The sequence below is a fragment of the Cyprinus carpio genome, chromosome A9 (assembly GCF_018340385.1).
Source record: "Cyprinus carpio isolate SPL01 chromosome A9, ASM1834038v1, whole genome shotgun sequence".
Classification (NCBI taxonomy): domain Eukaryota; kingdom Metazoa; phylum Chordata; class Actinopteri; order Cypriniformes; family Cyprinidae; genus Cyprinus; species Cyprinus carpio.
Window position 1 is genome coordinate 7181751 of NC_056580.1, and position 5474 is coordinate 7187224.

General features: G+C 38.3%; 1 long non-coding RNA gene across 1 annotated transcript; it reads right to left on the reverse strand.

Moving 5' to 3' along the window:
• Positions 1-327: 327 nt before the first annotated feature.
• Positions 328-2333, reverse strand: LOC122146086. Its single transcript, XR_006160772.1, has 3 exons — positions 1700-2333; positions 1325-1379; positions 328-926 (listed from the first exon to the last, which is right to left on the reverse strand). It is a non-coding gene; the product is annotated as an uncharacterized LOC122146086 (long non-coding RNA).
• Between the last annotated feature and the right edge of the window lie 3141 nt (positions 2334-5474).

Consider the following 5474-nt stretch of genomic DNA (forward strand, 5'->3'; position numbering starts at 1 on the left):
TTAAAGCCCAACTCTGATGAGTCAAAAATGTAATATGTGCTTCCAACAAATGAATGATGTAAATGACACCCTCACAAGAATATATATTATATATATCTCTCAAAAAGTAGGTAATGGATCCTGTCTGTCCTGCAATACGTGATTAATTAGAAAAGCTCTGGGATTATAAGCAGAGGTGATAAGGGAAGTCTGTCACAACCATGTACTGTCCGTTTTTAGGGCAGCAATCTGTTGCGGAAGGTGCAAGAATTAATTTTAATTTGCAATGTCTGTATTATTATATTAACTGTTAATCCAAGACAAGCAGATCCAAACAAAGGTGTGTGTTCATGAGGAAGGTGAAATATGTTGAATGCTTCTTGCTTCCTTTCTGTTTTGTGACAACACAATTTTCAGTAGGACTCTCCTGTAATGCTGCATTACTTCAGCTCAGTGTTTGTTATGGCGCCACCCTGTGTTTTCCGACAGTAAGAACTCAAGAGCTTGTGAAGTCTGTTCTGACTATAGTCACAACAGCAATATGTCAAATATAATAGTCTGAAATTATTTCCGCACATTCACATTTGGTAATTAGTTCTTTGCAATAAATCACCTTGCAGACACTCTTTACCCTGTCAGATCTTTTCTGTATTGTTGATATTAGGCATATTAAAGTTTAAAGTTTAAAGTCTGAAAATGACAGCAGTACAGTGTACCTGGCCCATTTATTTGTTTAACATAAAAAAAAAAAAAATCAGACCATTAAATAAAATTTTCAGGGACAAATACACATGTACAAACACAGTACAAACAGATCCTCTGAGACTGTATTCATTACAAAGTTACAACATCTTTCTGTATTGAGATGCTCTTCTGATGAATGTCAGACACACTGCTGTCTTGAAAAGGAAAGATCATGTTCATGAAACTGTGTGAAGGCTGTAGACCTGATGAAAACAAAGATAAAACAGTGAAACACTAACAAAAGGGATTTCAACTCCGTACAAATATCTGCTGTGCTGTGCAGTGCATAAGTGATCATATAATTGATAAAAAAAAAAGATATCTGTTGTTTTGCAGTGACAGCTGCTGTTGGAGGCTAGTGAACAGTCATTATGTGGTAAACATGATGGAGGTGTGGAGGTGTGTGGGTGCCAACTTGAGCAACTGACTTTCACAGGCTGTCATTGTAAGATCATCCTCATGTGTAAAGATCACGCACAAGTAGTAAGACAAAGAAAACTGGTGAAAATACACTGCAAGATTTGAACTTCTCACTCACAGAATTTAAGAATAGTTGTCATATGTGCTGAATAACAACATGTTGTGTAGTAAATATACTTACACACTCCTGGTCTCTTTCACAGAGATCAGAGTTAATCTTTATCTGCTTTAGTTTCCTGTGAAGTGAGGAAGATTTTGAACACAGAATGCAGCTCAGTTCATTATGATAATATGAATGTACATCTAATCAACAACAGCAAAACCACACTTAACCACCTCTTAAAACACTCTTTTCACACTCTGACTTATCCACCCACAATGATTAACACACGGATGCAACACACACGGAAACTTCTGTCAAGATAATACGTCCTCATCACTTTTCCATCACATTAGGACTAATTTCATTGCTATCTTTTAATATATCTTCAATACACAATATTAAACTGAACTCTTTTACAAAGAATATAGTCAATAAATAAATTCATGGAATAACCTGTTACTGTTAATGTCCATCTTATTGCTGCTGGGTAACAGCTGTAGTTTCCTGCATCAGATGCTTGTATTTGATGTATTGTTAATTCTCTTGGAGCTGCCGAGTCGATGTGAATCCCGTTGGAGCAGAAGTTTCTCAGTGTTCTGTTACTGTAGGAATCATGACTAAAATAATGGTGTTGTTCAATCTCAATGTGATAGTTTGATCTCCCACAGTTTTGTTGCAGTGAAGTGTAAACGTTTCCCCCACAAACACTGTTTTGTTGATCGCAAAGTCAGAGAGCCCTTTACGTGTGTACGAGATTAGACAATGAGGGTGTCTGAGGTGTGTGCTTATATACAGGCCAGTTGACGAGGTGCTGGTGGGTGACAGGTGCAAGTGCTCAGTACTCAGGTGATAGGGATCGCTGTGATTGGGTGGTGGTGGAGCCTGGTCGATCTGTTACAGTACCCCCTCCTCCACGACCCACTCCTGAGGGCCGAATACCTCGACGTCATAGTGGTCTACCTCTGCCCCGAGGTGCCGGAAGATCGGGATGGGCAGCATGGAACTCAGACATTAAGGCAGGGTCTAATATATCTAACTAGAATGTACATTTCCTGAAGAAAATGTGAGTGGTGCTTGCAGTGGCAAAACTCGGCCCTGTAGCCACCCATGATGTCTGTGTGATGTTGTGGAGCATAGATATAAGTACTTTATATTGCTATATGGTTGCTAGGGTGCTCTAAATGGTTGCTATGGTGTGGCTATATAGTTTATGGGGTGATATTTATTTGTTAGCATAAGTCAAAAAAGCCAACCCCCTTGTCTCTATGATATTCTGATGCTGAGATAAATGTCTTGCAAAACGGTTGCTAGGGTACTCTGTTTGGTTACTAGGAAGTGGCCTGGTAGCTGCCAATGATGATACTCCAAAGGCTGCTTGACAGTATAAACCAACCCCCATGCCTCTACGATGGTCTGATGCAGAGATATGGGTCTTGAAAAACGGTTGCTAGGGTACTCTGTTTGGTTGCTAGGGAGTGGCCTGGTAGCTGCCAATGATGATACTCCAAGAGCTGCTTGACAATATAAGCCAACCCCCATGCCTTTACAATGGTCTGATGCAGAGATATAGGTCTTGAAAAATGGTTGCTAGGGTAGTCTGTTTGGTTGCTAGGGAGTGGCTTGGCAGCTCCCAATGATGATACTCCAAAGGCTGCTTGCCAGTATGAATGATATAAACCAACCCCCCATGGCTTTATTATATTCGTATTTGAAGATATCCCTATATGTTTTGGGTTGTTAGTGCTCAAATGGTTGCTAGGGGCGCATATGAAGTCTTGAAGGTGATTTTGTGATTGGTCGCTTGCTGCAACCGAAGTCAAACACCACCCTCATAAGCTTCTATGACACTTCTATCCAAAGATATTAATTTGATCTTTTGTAGACTGGAAAGTACTATGGAGCTTGTGTACTAAGGGGGGGGAGCCTAAAGGGGGTGGCTAGGGCGTTCATGGCCTGATAGAGAGTTCAGGACAATTTTCCGAGAGTCTGATTGGTTGAGCGTGAGGTAAAAATGAAACCCACCCCCCGGTTCTCTATGGACACTGTGCTGCGAGAGTTAATTTGTTATTACAAAATCCGATGTAATTCCCCCATAGTAGGAAAAACACGCTGTTTCATGTGGCTGATCCTCACCATAAGTATGTCTATGGGGCGAATGTTTGGGGGGCTCTTGCGACTTCATGGGTACAACTTAGACCCCATGGACCCGGGGTATGTTCTCTCGCCCACAGGCCTGATAGAGCCTCTGGCAAAATGCTGGTGATTCGCACAATAGTTCACTTGCGACCAGTTCAGTATGATTGTTTTTTTTGATCCGTCAAAGTTGGCCGCAATGCAAAGTCTATGGGTGTTTTTTTGGGTTTATCATAACACGCATCATCGCTTATAAAGCCAGCACACCTCTCCCCTCAATAGGCCGCATCGACGATCGCTTCGTTTCGCTGGTTCAGACAACCCAAAGGGACGAAGCTACGCAATAATAATAGAAAAATTAAGAATAATAATAATAATAATAAGTATGTGAGATAGTAATAGTGTTGCTTTGCCTTCGGCAAGCACCACTAATAACTTGTATAACTTCACACCATCATCCATGTGCTTGACATACTATAACAGGAATATCAGAGTTAGCAACAATTCAGTGATGTACATAAAACACATACACTCAGAATAAAGTATTTGAATAAAATATTCAAAAGTATGACATTTTATAACTTAGAAAACAGAACTCAAAACTTTATTAACAGTAGTTTGGTAAATGGCAACGCAACATTATTTGTGTTTTCATTCATTGAGCTAATTTTATCCAAAGTTTAGCATATTTAAACAAATCTGATTTCAATTTAAAAAATAATTTGCCATGACTTTTGGAGTGTATTAATGTGATAAGCAGAAGATCAAAGTACTATAACAAGTACTCATGATGCTAAACACATGTATAGTGAGTAGTCTCGCGTGGAATTCATGGAAGCTTTCATTGGCCAAGGCCCAGCCATGAGGCTGTTTGACTGACATGTCAAACAACCAATCACAGTTCATTTCGCTCAGTGTCACGTTTCGAGGCGTGGAAATGTTGCCACAATCCGACCGGTATGTAAAACTCGCTGACATATTTTAAAGATTCTATGCCGTGAACTTTAAATATTTCACATACTTTTGAAAATTGTTTAGTTGATTCTTATAAGCGCTTGTCGTCACAGTTGTAAACACTTGAGGGGGTTTGGTGCCACGGTATATTTGTTTCCAGGCGAAACGTTAAAAAACACAACACACACGTCTTGCTGAAATCCTGTAGAACCAATCCGGTGACGACTTTGACACTCCTGAAGTGTTTCCACTTTTGTGACCCATATGCATCAGACATTCAGCCAACAGTCTGTGGGTGTGACGTGTGAGGCTGAGACTATATAGTAAGTAACAGGAAAAGACAAGCAGGAAGCAAGTTGCCACAGAGAGCTAATAACAAAGAAACAGCATAATTCACCCTATTCATCATGCTACAGTCAAACATATAAAGCACATGAAGCACATTTACAAAATACATGAAACTCTGCCACTTGAATCCCAAAAAACTGAAATGTTAAACGTGATCATTTACAGAGACCATGCAATCTTACATTACTGGAAATACAAGAGCATTGCGTGAGCAGCCATTTCAGTTAACAACATTAACCACAAATGGGACATTTTGTATTTCTGAAAGAGAGTCATAATTTCCCATCCTCAACTCTCTTGATTCTTTTATTATCAATTACATTTGCACCCTAAAACTCCAGCCTCAAAAATATTTGACATTAATCAATGATTTGAGACTAAATAGAAGCATAAAATAAATAAAACCTGTTTTCATACATAATGATTGTGTCAGAAGACTTATAACTATTATTTAAACAATTAATATAAAAAAAAAATATAACACAACATATAGACAAAGAAAAAAAAAAATAAAATAAAATTATTTAAACAATTAATATAGATAAAATGAATACAGAGCCTGACATTAAAAACAATAAAAAATAAAAAATAATAATATAATGGTTAATGGATTTGATTGAAATAAAAGCATTCCCTAAACTGCATATCGAGGTGAGAAAGAGGGCTTATGAAATTTTGGGTGAAATGGATTTATATATATATATATATATCAAATGAAAGCTCTTTCAACTGCCAAAAAAGAGCACAAGTGAATTCTTAATAATTTTGGAGTTATTCATTAGAAACTAAAAAG